We start from the raw sequence: 16849 nt of genomic DNA, 5'->3' as shown, positions 1-16849 counted from the left end.
AATGAGGGACTCTTTCTAGCTCTAAATATATAATCTTACGTTAAAAAAAAAAAAAAAAAGTGAAAACAGCCCAATTTGCAGCTTCCTGCTTCCCTGCACCTTCCACCCCCAAGGAATCCTTTTGGGTTTGTCTAAACTCAGAAGAGATATGAAGTCTTTTCATCTAATCCCTTCTTTTTTACAGATGGGGAAAAGGGCTGAGAGATGTAAAGGGATTTACCTAAAGTCAAATAGCAAAGTAGGGGCAGAGCCAGGATTTGAACCTAGGCTTTTTGTTTCTTAGCAATTTCTTTCCCTTCCATGTACTTTCAGTTGATCTCACATGTGATAACCCCATTTTATAGAAACAAGACCCCCCTAGAAATTCAGTTACTTGCCCAAAGTCACACAGGCCTGGGTCACAGAAGATCCTAAAGTCTTCTGACTTCAAATCCTTGCTGTTTATAACATTTTGGGGAAATATTTTTGATGTGATTTTGTTCCAATTTAACAGTTTTATAAAATAAAAGAGTTTGATTACTGACTCATTAATTTATCAGAGTGGTACTTTTGGAGAAATGATGTTTGTTTGGGGATAATATAGATTGTAGTTAAATAAAATCTCTTTGGCTTGAGGTTCTGCAAAATAACGCCATTTATTATGGGTTTTGGTCCATGGCTTAGTTCAAGTCCCTGGGAACACAGAATCACACATGTGCGGCAGCCTCTTGTCAGAGAGAAGGAGTTTTGGATTGGATTTCAATGAGTGGAATTGAATTTGCAAGAAGTCTTATTTCTTATGACTAATGTGTATACAAGATGTCACATTTCTTGCCTTCTCAATGGGTGGGAGAGGCTGTGAAGGGAGAGAAATTAGAACTAAAAATTAAAAGTAAAAATTCATGCTTTTCAAATAGAATGGGGGAGGAGGAGAAAGAAGACAGTTTCTTAGTATTTGGATGAAAACATTTATAGCAACTGCTGTCTCTTGAGCAGGACATGTGCACAGAATGGATGGCACAGAATAATAATACTAAAGCACAGAAGCACAAGATGACCAGTGGTAGGAATGACAGGCTCTATACTTTGAGGATACACCCAAAAGAAAACTTATTTAAAAGAAAATAAAGAAAGGGATGGGGAAAAGAGACTAACAATGGAGGTGAAGTCCCTTGTATGAGTTGACTGTTGGGGTTACTGATCTCTGGTGGGTTGTGTAACCTTGCCTAAAGAGGTAGATATTGGAAGAACATTCTGTTTTGCTTTTTAGTGTCTTGAACTTTGAAAATTTAATTAAACTAATGATAGAAATCAGCGTACGTTGCATGGAAAGCCAGTAAAGTTCACCAAACATGATAAATGGATATGATAGGCGTGTGGCCGGGATGGGAGAACAAAGGTTCAGAGTGGGAAGAAGACTAACTCTAAAACTCCAGGGCTGAGGGAGCCTGGCCCGGGGCTGGGCCCTCAGCCAAGACCTGCTAAGCTGGCTGTTTCCCACAGGACTAAGCCGAGCTGGGCTCTCCCCCCACCGGCTTCTGGGTGAGTGCAGGAGGCCTCCTCCAGAGAAGAATGCGGGCTTGTCTGGCTTGGGATCAGTTTAAGGTTTCAGTAACCAAAAAAGGCCGGCAGGGAGGAGAGGCCTCCCACAGTTTGTCTCCAGGGCATCCTGGGAGCAGTTTGCTCACAAGCCCAGCTCCCAGGCAGCAAGCCTCCTTCTCCCTGTCCCTGGGGCCCACGGCCTCTCCCCACGTGGTCAGCTGCCAGCCCACCGCCATGCTGGGCATTCCTGCGGCTTTTCTTTCTTTGATTTCCTTGCTCCAGCTCACGACCTTTATTTAGGGAGCAACACTTACATGCGCTGGGGGGGATAAAAAGGATGAGTAACAGTCTCCGCACCTAGTCTGAAGAGGAAAGGCAGGTAAATAGCTGGCCCAGGCTGGCCCAGGCCTCCCCCAAACGTAGGCAGCATACCGGGGATGAAAAGCTGCAATGAAAGACACCGATGCAGTCCGGGGAATCGGGCGGGGGAGCATGGGCTCAGAGTTGTGGCACTTCATGTCCCTCCACTCCGCCAGGCCCCAGCCCGCTCTGCTGAAAAATAGGGGTACTCCTCTCCTTGCGGGGGTGAAGGACAAGCTGGGAGAACTGTGAGAGGCGGGCCACGAGGGAAGGGGAGCCAAGTCCCGCAAAAGGGGCCCAAGTCCGAGCCTAGACTTCCTGCGGCCCTGGGGCTCCTCCAGCAATGCTGTGGTTGGGAAGGGGCTTTATAATTAAACCTCCAGGCACGGGGCGAGTGAGAGTTGTTAATGTTAACAAGGACGAGTCAGTATTGAAAGGTGGGCATGGAGGAAGCCGTGGGGAGATGGGCACAAGATATGCTTGGCAAACAATGGCACTCGCTTGGTTTAAGCAGCCTGGAATGCAGCGCGAAGGACTCGGGCCCAGCCAGTGCAGGGTTTTGATTAGTGAATAGCCAAACAGTTTTAAGCGCCTAATGTGTGCAGGGGTAGCTGGGCCCCCAGTCAGGGCCCCATCTTCTAAGTTCAAATCCCTCCTCAGATGCTCACAAGCTGTGTGAGCCTGGGCAAGTCACTTAGCCCCGTTTGCCTCAGTTTCCTCATCTGGAGAAAGAAATAGCGACCCCTCCAGTCTCTTTGCCAAGAAGACCCCAAATTTTGGTCACGAGTGGTCAGACGTAACTAAAATATAATTGTGTGCCAGCGCTGTATTCTCATTCAGATTAGTCAGATGACAGCGCTCTGCATTAGGGGATCTCCTCTTGCCACAGGTCAGGATGGCTCCCCATCCCGGCGGGACCGCAGGCCCGCTCAGCGGCCTTTACATGGTCTGTCCCTTCCAGGCCACGAATGCTTTTCTCAGCCTTCAGAGAGTTCTTAAGTTTACTTCAAGTAGCGCTTGCTACCTGATCCTTCCAGCTGCTGAAGTCTTCCTCCTGGTTACCTCATGCCATTCATATGTATCTGCATGTATATTCTTCCTTCTGTGCCTATCAGAATGTAAGCTCTCTGGGGGCAGGGGCTGTTTTAGTTATGCCAGTGTCAATTAGCATATGGTAAACACAATAAATGTTGCTTTTTTAAAAAACAAGATTAGTGATTTCATTGGTGTGGGGAACTGCTCAGGGTGGAAATTCACTCTACCAATACAAAATAGTGACTTTTCTTCAACTTATGGCCTTGGAGAGTTGCCTGGGATGGAAGATTTGGGAATTTGCCTCCGGTCAGATAGTATTGTTGGCATGTGCCTTCTGAGTGGGGCAGGTGGGGAGTGGGGGAGGGATGGGAAGAGGGATCTGGAACTCAAAATTTTAAAAACAAATGTTAAAAAATGTTTTATACTTAACTGGGAAAAATAAAATATTTTTTAAAAACTTTTTAAAAGATGGTATGTATTAGAGACTTAAACTCTGGTTCCCTTAACTCCAAAACCAACTTCGTACCCAGTAAATCATGCTGCCTTTCTATAAATTCATTAATCAAATGGACTAGCAGTGGGAAGACTCAGTAGTAATAGTCTTGTCTCTCTTCACCCAGAGCCTCATGATCTTGTGCTTCTTTGTCCTAGGCAGATAGATTCTGTTTCATTTTTTCTGTGTGACATCCAACACATTTAGGTCTATGAACTATCAGCCTAGGAGTAGGTCTCTGGGCAGTGACCATCTGCTTATTGAATATGTGGGGTTTTTTTGAGGTTATTTCTTTCCATTATGAATTGAACTAGATGGCCATGACATCCATTCCACTGTCAAAATTCTCTGATTCTGAAGAACGAAGGCCCGCTCAAATTTGTGGCAAACTTGTGGGTGCTTTCACTGGTATAAGGAATTAAGGGATTATGGCAATGGAAACTCGCTTATGAACACAGATAAAAATTGTTAATTTCAAGATAAGGGTATTGAAAATTAGAAAAAAGCTGACGGGCATCTTGCCAGCACTAGCTGCTTCCTCCAAAGAGCAAGAAAGTTGGTTCTATGTGGTATTAGCAGGATAAGTGTTGCTTGTACAAGATAGACTGTCCATTTAAGAAAGGAAGAAAGAATAATTCCTTGTATTTTACTAGATTCATAATAATAAATTGGGTTGATTCTGGATGAGGAAAAATACATGAATAAGAAAGCATGGAAGGAAGATTTCCAGGAACAGACCAAGATAGTAGAGGAAGTCCTATATCCAACTCTCCCAACATTGTCCTCCAAACAATTTCAAAATGATGCCTCAAATGATGTTCTGAAACAGCAGTGGGTACAAAATGTCAGGGAGGAGGCATTCTTCTAGCCCAAGACAACTTAAAAGGTCAAGAAAGATTTGTAACCGGGATGGAGGCTGGCCCGAAGACCACACAGATGGTGAGACTTAGTGATGTTGACAATAGCATCAGCTATGTCAGAGATGATGAGGAATGGTCAGAAAGAGATTCCAGGGGACCCAGATGCTAGCCCTGGGCCCAGGACCACAGAGCGTCTGGTAGTTCCAGTATCTGTACCCACTTCTGGGTAACAGGCCAAGGCAGAGAGGACTGTTCCTGATGAAAAGTAATCAGGGGCCCTGAGGAACCATATGCTTTTGGTTCCAAGGGAGAAGGAAGCAGCATCACTTTTGATCCCTAGGGATCAGGGACCTTTAGGAGCAATGTTGCTTATGCTGGCAAGGGATTAAGGGCCCAGTGACCACACTTCTCCCCAAATCACACTTTAAAAACTCACAGAAGTAGGTCTCAAAACAATAGTACTAAAAAGCCTGAAGCTTGGGATGGTGTTCTCCACTTCCAAACCAACTACCAGCCCAGGAATAGAGTCCACCTTTAATATACAATTTAGAGTAATGAGGTAGTCTGGAAAAACAAACAAACAATAAAAAATTTTAAAAAAAGGAAAAAGAACCTGACCATAAAAATGCCACTATAGTGACAGGGAAGATCAAGACAATGATGTCAAAACAGTTACAAACAAAGCCTCAAAGGAAAAATGAACCAGAGACAAGCCCAAGAAAAAGCTGGAAGAGGTAAAATAATAATAATAATAATTATAATTGTCAAGGTCTGGGCTAGCTCCTCTGAAGGGCTCAGAATCAGTCCTAGTCAGGATAAGCAAAAGTCTTTGCCCCACATTGGGTGCCAAAATGTAAAGTTCTGATCGTCTCTCAATTGTAATCCTTCTCTGGGAGGAGAATTCTTTTCTGTACAATCTTTTCCTCTGTGAGCAGGTTTCTTGGGAGGCTTCTGGATCCTTCCCCTCCAAAAGTGTGGGATTGCTAGACTTGCGAATCCATGAGACATCTTCTCTTTGACTCAATCCAGACTGCTCTCCAGACTCAATGTTGCCTCTTTTTATCCTCCCAGATAATGGGCTTGTGGGTATTCCAAAGGTGTCAACTCCTTTAAAGGTGTCAACTCCTTTCCAGAAGACTAAATGTGTAAACTACTTTTAAAGGTGTGAACTAAAGATATGAACTCTGAGGTAGAGAATTGTTTAGACAACTTGAGTTAGCATCTTGTAATCCTAACAAATAATCATTTTTAAAGTCAAACAAGAGTAGTAGAGTGGAAGATGTGAGGAAAAAATGAGAGCAATGCAAGAGGCTTATAAAAAAAGTTAATTGGTTGACAAGGGACAGAGTGAAAGGAAAGAGAGGAGAGAAAATTATACGGAAAAAATGCAATGGAGGGAAATACACAGCAATCATAACTGAATGTGAATGAGATGAACTCATCCATAAAATGGATGTGGATCAAAGAGTGGATTAAAAAATAGAATCCTACAATATATTATTTACAGGAAACACATTTGAAGCAAAGAGAAACATACAGAATAAAGGTAAAAGGCTGGAGTAGAATATAGTATGCCTCAACTGAAGTGAAAAAAAAAAAAGATAGAGGTAGTAATCCTGATCTCAGACAAAGCAAAAATAGATATAATTAAAAGAGAAGGAAGGAAACCACATCTTATTAAAAAAAAAAACAGTACTAAAAGTCAATATTAAACATATTCACCAAATGATATAGCATCCAAATTCTTAGGGATGCTAAGTGAGTTTCATGAAGAAATAGACAGCAAAACTATATTAGTGGGGGAAATCAACTGTCCTCTCTCAGAAGTAGATAAATCTAATAATAAAATAAACAAGAAAAAATAGAATTTTAGAAAAGTTAGATATAATAGACCTCTGGAGAAAATTGAATGGAGATAGAAAGGAATATACCTTTTTCTCAGTGGTACATGATTCCTACACACAAAAAAGGACCATGCTTTAGGGCATAAAAACTTCACAATTAAATGCAAAAAGGTAGAAATATTAAATGCATCTTTTTCGGATCATGATGCATTAAAATTTATGTGTAATGAAGGACCATGGTAAGATAGACTAAAAATTGGAAACTAAATAATCTAAAACTAAAGAATGAGTAAATCAAACAACAAATCATAGAAACAATAATTTCATCAAAGAGAACAATAGTAATGAAACAATATGCCAACATTTAAACGAGATATAGTCAAATCAGTTCTTAGGGAAAATTTTATATCTCTAAATGCTTACATGAATAAAATAGAGAAAAAGAAAATCAATGAAATGGGCTTGGAATTTAAAAAACTAGAAAAAGAAATATATTAAAAATCCCCAATTATACACCAAATTAGAAACTCTGAAAATCAAAGGAGCAATTAATAAAATTGAAAGTTAAAAAAACTATTGAATTAATAAATAAAACTAAGCTGGGTTTCTTGAAAAGGCCAATAAAAAATAAACCTTTGTTAATTGATTTTTAAAAAAAGAAGAAAACCAAATTATCAGCATCAAAAACAAAAAGGGTTAATTCACCACTAATAAAAAAGAAATTAAAGCAATAATTAGGAGCTATTTTGCTCAACTGCATGCCAATAAACCTGACAATCTAAGTGAAATAGATGAATATTTACAAAAATATAAATTGCCCAAATTAGCAGACCAGAAGTAGAATGTCTAAATAATTTTAGAAAAAGAAATTGAACACACTATCAATGAACTCCCTAAGAAAAAAATCTCCACAGCAAGATGAATTTATAAGTGAATTCTACCAAACATTTAAAGAACAACTACTTCCAGTATTATATAAACTATTTGAAAAAATTGGCAAAAAAGGAAATCCTACTAAATTGTTTTTGTGACACAGATATTGTGCTGATATTTAATTCAGGAAAAATGGTATTAAACTAGAAGCATTACAAGATCAGGGATGAAACAATGCCCATTATTACCATTATTATTCTAGAAATGTTAGCTTTAGGAATAGAAGAAATCAAAGGAATTAGAATAATCAATGTATAGCGAGAAATTAGGCATAGACCAACGCTTCATACCCTACACCAAGATAAGGTCAAAATGGGTGCATGATTTAGATATAAATGATGATATAAGCAAATTAGGAGAACAGAATAGTTTACCTGTCAGATCCACGGAGAAGAGAAGAATTTATGATCAAACAAGAGATAGAGTATATTATGAAAAGCAAAATAGCTAATTTTGCTTATGTTTCTTTACATTAAATTAAAAGGGTTTTTCCACAAATGAAATTTTGCACAAAAATTAGAAAGAAAGCAGAAAGCTGAGAAAGTTTTTATAGGCAATGTTTCTGATAAAAGCCTCAAATAAATGATCAAAGGATGTAAACAGGCAGTTTTCAGATAAAGAGATTAAAGCTACCTATAGTCAAATGAAAAAATGCCCAAATCATGATGAATTAGAAAAATGTAAATTAAAACAACTCTGAGGTACACCTATCAGATTGGTTAATATAACGGGAAAAAAAGTGATGAATGTTAGAGAAAATGTAGGACAATTGGGACAATAAGGCATTGTTAGTGGAATTGTTAACTCTCTCAACCATTCTGGGGAGCAATTTGGAAATATACCCAAAGAGTTATAAAACTGAGCATTCCCTTTGATGTAACAATCTAAGCAAATCTATGACTAGGTCTGTATCCCAAAGATATAAAAGAGAAAAGGATCAGTACTTACAAAAATATTTGTAACGGGTCTTTTTGTGATGTCAAAGAACTGGAAATTATGGGGATTCCCATCAAATGGGGAATGGCTGAATAAGTTGTGGTATGTGGTATATGCAACAGAATATTATTCTACAAGAAATAATGAACAAGCTAATTTCAGAAAAACCTGGAATGTCTTACATGAACTGATGCTGAGTACACCCAGGAGAACATTGTAACTGTAACAGTAACACTGTGCAGTGATCAAAAAGTGATTGACTTAGCTCTTCTCAGCAATACAATGACTCAAGACAATTCCAAAAGATTCATCTTACTCATCCAGAGAAAGATTTATGGAGCCTGAATGCAGATCAAAGCATGCTATTTTCACTTTTATTTTTTACTTTTTGTGACTTTCCCCTTTTATTCTGTTTATTCACATGACTAATGTGAAAATATTTACATAATTGCATGTGAATATCTATATCAGATTGCTTGCCATTTTGGGAAGGAGGAATGGGAGAAAAGAAGGGACAAAAAACTTGGAACTCAAAATTTTAATTTTATAAAAAAAAGAATTTTGAAAACTATCTTTATGTGGAATTGGAAAAAAGAAAATACTACATCAAAACAAAGTTAATTGGTAAAGGAACAAATAAATGCTAAACAAAATATCACCTTAAAAACCAGCATTGGTGAAATGGTAAAAGAGGTACAAAAATTCACTGATGAAAATAAGTTTTTAGAAAGTAGAACTGGTCAAATGGAAAAAGAGGTACAAAAGCTCAGTGAATAAAAAGTATTTGTTTAAAATAAGAATTGGACAAATGGAAGCTAATCACTTCACGACTCCTCAAGAAACAATAAAACAAAGTCAAAATAATGGGAAAAAAAGAAGAAGAAAATGTGAAATATCAGGAAAACAACAGACCTAGAAAAGAGATTGAGGGAAAGATAATTTTTAAATAGTATTTTATTTTTCCAATTACATATAAAAGTAGTTTTCAACATTCATTTTTGTAAGATTTTGAGTTCTAATTTTTTCCATCCCATTCTCATCCCCCTTCTCAAGAGACCAAGCAATCTGATATAGGTTATACATGTACAATCATTTTAACATTTCCATATTAATCATATTGTAAAAGAAAAATTAGAAGAAAGGGGGAATCATCAGAAAGAAAAAATAAAATAAAAGATGAAAATAGTATTCTTTGATTCTCATTCAGTCCCCCATGATTCTTTCTCTGTAGAAGTGGCTGGCATTTTCCAAGCCAAATTTGGATTACTATATTGTTAAGAAGGTTTAGCAGCTTTAACATTACAGGATTAGAGAGCATGGAATATGATTTTCCAAAAAGCAATGGACCTAGGATTACAACCAAGAATTACTTACCCAGAAAAACTGAATATAATCATTCAGGGGAAAAGGTGGACAATTCAGTGAAACAGAGACATTTCAAACATTCATTATAAAAAGACCAGAGCTGTATAGAAAATCTGATTTTCAAATATAGTATTCAGGACGTACTAAGCATAAGGAGGTAATTAGGAAAGGGAAATCTTAAGGGACTTAATAAGGTTTATGTTTGTATTCCTACATGGAAGGACAATAACTGTAACCCACAAGAATGTTCTCATTATTATACATTGTTGGTGGAACTGTAAATGAATCCAGCCATTCTGGAGAGCAATCTGGAACCATGCTCAAAGAGTTATCCAACTGTGCATACTTTTTAACCCAGCTCAGTTTCTCCTGGGCTTTTATCCCAAAGAGATCTTAAAAGAAGGAAAGGGACCCACATGTGCAAAAATGTTTGTGGCAATCCTCTTTTGTAGTGGCAAGGAACTGGAAATTTAATGGATGCCCATCAATTGGAGAATGGCTAAATAAATTGTTGTATATGAATGTTATGGAATATTATTGTTTTATAAGAAATGACCAGCAGGATTATTTCAAAGAGGCCTGGAGAGACTTATGTGAACTGATGCTGAGAGAAATGAGAAGAACCAGGAGATCATTGCACACGGCTACAACAATACTGTATGAGGATGTATTCTGATGGACTTGGCTGTCTTCAACAATGAGATGATTCAAACCGGTTCCAATTGTTCACTGATGAAGAGAGTCATCTACACCTAAAGAGAGGACTGTGGGAACTGAGTGTGGACTACAACATAGCATTTCCATTCTTTCTGTTATCATTTGCTTGCATTTTTGTTTTCCTTCTCAGGTTTTTTTTTCTTTCTAAATCCGATTTTTCTTGTGCAGCAAGATAACCATATAAATATGTATACACATAATGGATTTAACATATTTAACATGTATGGGAGTACTTGCCATCTGGGGGGGGGGTGGAATGGAAGGAAGGAGGGGAAAAGTTGGAACAGGTTTTGCAAAGGTCAGAGTTGAAAAAATTACTCATGCATATGTTTTGTAAATAAAAAGATATAATAAAAATTTTAAAAATTAAAAAAAGAATGCTCTCATTATTATGGCAATTAGAAGGAGTATATATGGTCAAGAAAGAGAAAAATCACAGAAGAAAGAGGAAAGGAAAAATGAAAATGGGGGAAATTATTTCACAGAAAAAAGAAATGCAAGAAAAACCTTTTATATTGAAAAAGAAAATGGTGGTGAAGGGTGTCCATGCTTGAATCTCACTTTCATCTGACTTGGTTCAAAGAGGGAAGAATATATATATATATGTATATATATGAGTGTATGTATGTATACACACTCCACAGAAATCTATCTTACCCATCAGAGAAGCAAGAAAGGAAGGGAATAAAAGAAAAGAATGAGCAATAAAAAGAGATAACAAACAGATCAAGAAAGACTGTGATCAGAAACAAAACAGACTTTTGAGGAGGGATAGGATAAAAAGAGAGAGAGGATAAACAAGAAAGTAGAATGGAGGAAAATACACAATAGTAACTATAATTGGGAATGAGAATGGGATGAAGTCACCCACAAAACAGAAGCAAATAGCAAAATGGATTAGAAATTAGCATCCAACAATATATTAGGTGCAAGAAACACTTTTGATAGACACATGCAGAGAGCTAAAATAAGAAATTGAAGAAAAACCTATTATACTTTAACTGAAGTTTAAAAAGGCAGGGTTAAGAATCATGATCTCAGACAAAGAAGAAACAAAAATAAATCTAAATAAAAGAGGTAAGTAAGAAAATTACATCTTGCTAAAAGGCATCATGGACAAAAAAATAATATTAATACTAAACATATGAACCAAATGGCATAACATCAAATTCTTAAAGGAAAAGTTAAAGGAGTTGTAGGAAGAAATAGTAAAACTATACCCCAACCTTCCTCTTGTAGAGCTAGATAAATCCAATCACAAAATAATTAAGAAATTAAGAAGAAGAGTAGAATTTTAGAAAAGTTAGATTTGATAGTCTTCTAGAGAAAACTGAAAAAAGAAGAAAGGGATATACCTTCCTCTCAGCTAAACATGGCACCATTGCAAAAAATAAACCAAGTATTAGGGCTTTAAAATCTCACAAAAATACAGAAACACAGAAATATTAAATGTACCTTTTTCAATTAATTCACTAAATTTCAGATAACCAATAAAAACTATACTCAATTAGGGGCCACAGAAATATGGATTAAAAATTAATTGGAAACTAAATAATCTAATCCTGAAAAATGAGTGAGTCAAAGAACAGATTTAAAAAAAACTATCAACAATTTCATTAATGACAAAATTCCAACATTTATACAACTGAGCAAAAATTTGGGGATGCAACCAAAGCAATACTTAGGGGAAAATTTATATTTCTAAGCACATACATCAATAAAAGCAGATCAATGAATTGGGCTTGCAACTAAAATATTAGAATAATAACATTAAAATTCTCCAATAAAATGCCAAAAGGGAAATTCTGAAAATCAAAGAAGAAACTAATAAAACGGAAAGTTCAAAAACTCATTAAAGTAATAAAGAAAACCAGTAAATGGTTTTATTGGAGGAAAAATAATAAAATGGATAAACTAATAATAAATTTAATTTTTAAAAATTACCAGAATCAAAATTGAAAAGGGTGAATGCAGGGGAGCTAGGTGGCACAATGGATAGAGCACCAGCCTTGAATTCAGGAGGACACGAATTCAAATCTGGTCTCAGACACTTAACACTTCCTAGCTCTGTGACCCTGGGCAAGTCACTTAACCCCAGCCTCAGAAAAAAAAAGAAAGAAAAGGGTGAGTGCCACCATCAATATAGGTGAAATTAAAGCAATTATTGGAGTTATTTTGCTGAATTAAAAGCCAGTAAAACTGACAAATTAAGTGAAATGGATGAATATCTACAAAAATATACATTGCCTGGATTAATTAAAGAAGTAAAAACTTAAATAAATATATCTTAGGGGAAAAAACCAAACAATTCTTTAGGACCAGATGGGTTTACAATTGAATTTTACTAAACATATATGAAGCAATTAATCCTAATACTATATAAACTATGTGAAAAATAGGTATTGTACTCCTTTTATGACACAAATATGATTTTGATAACCAAACCAAGGAGAGTAAAAACATAGAAATAAAGTTATAATCCAATTTCCCTAATGAATATTGATTCAAAGAGATTGTAGCAACGTATAATAAAGATCATACACTGTTAGGTTCTTACTAAGTGCTAAGTCGGTACTTAACAATTCTCTAGTTCCGGCCTTTCCTGGTAGTTTGACTTGTGAATTCCTAAGGAAGAGCTTGTGTGCTTGGGAGGAGCAAGCTCATTGGTTGAAGTGGTTCTTCCCAGAAGCCCTTGCATTATCCCATGCCCATTCTCTGGGAGGATAAAAGAAGACAGCACTCCAGAAAGAGGAGAAGTCTCTGCATTACATCAGGCTTGACGGGGCTCTCTGCAGGAAGGGAAGTCACTTCTCTAGACAAGAGTTAAGGGCAACTGACTGGAGACAACGATTCTCTACAGGAAGAAGAATCTGTCTGAGAGATTTGAGTAGACACAGCAGATCTCTTCCCAGAGAGCGATCCGGCAGCTTCTGGCGACGACAGCTCGCTACAATTGGTGCCCAACGTGGGGCAAGGACTTTTACTTATCCTGACAAGGACTTATTCTGAGCCCTTCAGAGGAGCTAGACTGGACCATAGCAATTTGGCGCCTGAACAGGGGCCAACACAATCCTGATTCCAGTGGAAAAGCCTCCGATCTAGATCTCAGTCTCTCTGACCCAGAACCGTGAGTAACAAGGAAACTTTGTTAAAGATTAAGTGAGCGTGCTAATAGATAAATAAGGAACTCAACTTGTTAAGGGCTAAACCAGCAATTTCTTACAGCTGAAATGGGGCAGATGTTAGCTAAATACAATCCCTTGACCTCAGCCGACTCAACCCCAGCCCCAGAGGCAGCCTCAGCTCCAGACCCATTCAGGAGTGGTACTATAGAGAGTATAATCAAGATAATTGAGGAGCAGAGTTTACTTGTAACCTGGGTACAGATTGCTAAACTCTTGGCTGCATTAAGATGCACATCCCCTTGGTTCTTAGAGGAAGAAAAGATAGATGTAGATAAATGGAAGCTAGTGGGATTTGAAATGAAAGAATTTCATGCAAAAAATGGGCTTCGTTCAATTTCTGCAGAAGTATTTTATATCTACAACATAGTTCAATTAGCCTTAAACTATCAAGCAAGTTGTAGGAGAAGGAAAAGTTTTTAAAATGAACAGAGGAGGAAGTATGAGGAAAAAAGGAAAGATCAAGATCTTGCCCTAGAGCAAGAGGATTTAAATGAGGAATTAGGGTATGATTCTCTTGAAGAAGATTCAACCCTGCCTAGAGAACAGATTATTGACAGGCCCACATCAACCCCACCTTCAGAGGTGGAGGAAGAAGAAGGAGGGGAAGAGGCAGAAACACAAACAGAATTGCCTGTGAAGCAGCCTAAACCTATGACAAGATTAGAAAAAGCATTGGTTAAAGCTAAGAGAGAAGGACAGGATATAAGTGATTTTATACATGCATATCCTGTGATTGAAGAGATTGATTCTGTAGGTCATAAAAGGAGAAAATATGCACCTTTAGATTTGAATAAAATTAAGGATTTGAAGAAAGGTTGTACCTTTTATGGAGCTACATCAGCTTATGTTAAAATGTTACTAGATGGTTTGTCTTATGAAGTCCTAACCCCAAATGATTGGAAATCCATAGCAAGGACATTCCTGGAACCTGGAGAAAATTTATTATGGCTTGCGGAATTTCATGAATTATGTAAAATTCAAGTCAGATGCAATTTGGAAATAGGAGTTAACACATAATTCACTTTTGAGCACTTGGCTGGTGAAGGTCGGTATGGAGAGAATTCAGAACAGATTAATTATACCATGACAATATATGAACAAATTGCTAGGCTGCAATAAAAGCTTGGGATGTCCTCCCTGGACAGAAAGATCGGGGAGAGGCTTTCACTAAAATACAGCAAGGTCCCAATGAACCTTTTGCAGATTTTGTGGGACGTTTGAAAACTGCTGTCAAAAGAACTATTGGAGAAAATGCAGCTACAGAAATAATGACCAGACATCTGGCTAAGGAAAATGCCAATGAGATTTGCAAAAGAATTATATGGGGATTAGACAAAGATGCTCCTTTAGAGGAGATCATAAGACCCTGTGCTACAGTGGGAACAAATGCTTTTTACACCCGGACAATGATGAACGTGGAAAGACAGGGTCCCTCCTGGCAAGGGCCTTCTAGAGAAACTCGGCGATGTTTTCAATGTGGAAAAATTGGGCGCATCTAAGAGCTCAGTGTAGATATGGAGATACAGTGAGAAGACAGGGTGAGAGAAGACCTAAAACTCCATGTCCAAAATGTCACAAGGGCCTCTACTGGGCCTCTGAATGTAGATTGACCCAGGGAAATGACAGGTGGGGCCCAGCTTCAGCCCCCCAAGTGGGGCATGATGGCAGCCGAGGTTATATCCAGAGAATTTTAAGACATGATCAATCAGCCAAAAGGCAATCAGATAGAAGAAAGGGATTGAAATTAGGAAAAATAGAATTGTGTGCAGTAGAGACTACTGAGATACTCCCTGGAGAAGTGAAATCTGTTCCTGTTGAGCCTATGGATCCTTTGCCTCCAGGCACAGTAGGCTTGACCATTTCACCTTCTGAGAGTGCCTACAAAACAGTGTCCATCCATACACTGATGTGGGAAACTGGAGAGCATATAGCTAATAGCCCAGTCACTAACACAGGGAGACAATGTGTGATTTATCAACCAGGAGAAGTAGTAGCATCAGGCTTATTGTTACGTACCCCTAATAAGCAACCTGGTGATAGTCGCCTAGATTCTGACTCCAATGAACAAAATCCAGGAATATATTGGACAGCAGCTGTGACAGCTGACCGACCTATGCTTACTATTTATATAAATGGAATACCATTTGAAGGATTGGTAGACACGGGTGCAGATTGTACAGTTATTAGAGGTACCAATTGGCCCAGTCACTGGCCAAAGATTAAAGCAGACACCTACATGTCTGGGGTAGGAGGATCAATAGCAGCAGAAGTTAGTGCTAGGCCTTTGAGATGGATATTTGAAGGAGAAACAGGAGTTTTTACACCTTTTGTGGTTGAAAAAATCCCCATCAATATGTGGGGAAGAGACATTTTACAGCAGATAGGATTACAAATAAGCACTTCGGCTTTTTAGGCAGGGCTGCTGTTGAAGGCCTACCTACACTTTCACTGGTTCCTATTCAGTGGAAGACTGATTCACCATTGTGGGTAGAACAGTGGCCCTTAAGAAGTGATAAAATTCAGGCCTTATTAGACGTAGTGAACGAACAACTTGACCAAGGACACTTGCGGCCTTCTCTAAGTCCTTGGAATTCCCCAGTATTTGTGGTGAAAAAGAAATCTGGGAAATGGAGGATGTTAACTGATCTAAGAAGAGTAAATGAACAGATGGAAACTATGGGAACTCTTCAGCCTGGACTTCCATCTCCTACTCAATTGCCAAGAGAATGGCCTCTATGGGTTATAGACATTAAGGATTGTTTCTATTCTATTCCTCTAGATAAGGAGGATATGAAAAGATTTGCTTTTTCAGTGCCTAGTGTTAGTTTGGCTGAGCCTTATAAAAGATATGAATGGACAGTTTTGCCACAGGGAATGAAAAACAGCCCTACTATGTGCCAAATGTATGTTGCTGCTGCTCTTGCTCCAGTAAGAAAAGCATTTCCAAAAGTAATATTGTTACATTATATGGATGATGTGCACCTGAGGAACAAATGTTAGAAGCATGTCTACAAAAGACCATGGCAACACTAAAGTACTACAAACTGCATATAGCTACAGAAAAAATTCAAAGACATGCTCCTTTTCAATATTTAGGATATGAAGTATATCCTAAGACACTCACAGTACAAAAGCTTTCTTTAAGAACAGAGAAGTTGAACACCTTAAATGACTTTCAAAAATTAATAGGAGATATCCAATGGATGCGTCCAGTGTTAGGTTTAACTACCAGTCAACTACAACTTCTATATGACATTTTAAGGGGAGACAGTGCTTTAAATTCACCACGCCAGCTTACAAAAGAAGCACAAGAAGCTTTGAGAGAAGTTGAACTGGCTTTATCCAATATGATTGAAAGAGTCACTCAAAAACCCTTGGAAATATCAGTTTTTGCTACAAAAGAGGCACCCACAGCAGTCCTTCATCAAGGAGACAGTGTAATTGAGTGGGTGAACCTCCCAGCACAACCAGAACAAAGCCTTACTCCTTACCCAGTGCTTATGGCTAGGATTTTATTAAAAGCTATTAAGAGAGTAACACATTTATCTGGAATGAGTCCTGAAAAAATATATACATTCTATACTAACGCACAAATTAATG

Source organism: Sminthopsis crassicaudata, chromosome 2 (genome assembly GCF_048593235.1).
Source record: "Sminthopsis crassicaudata isolate SCR6 chromosome 2, ASM4859323v1, whole genome shotgun sequence".
In the NCBI taxonomy this organism is placed as follows: domain Eukaryota; kingdom Metazoa; phylum Chordata; class Mammalia; order Dasyuromorphia; family Dasyuridae; genus Sminthopsis; species Sminthopsis crassicaudata.
This window is presented reverse-complemented; position numbering follows the sequence as displayed.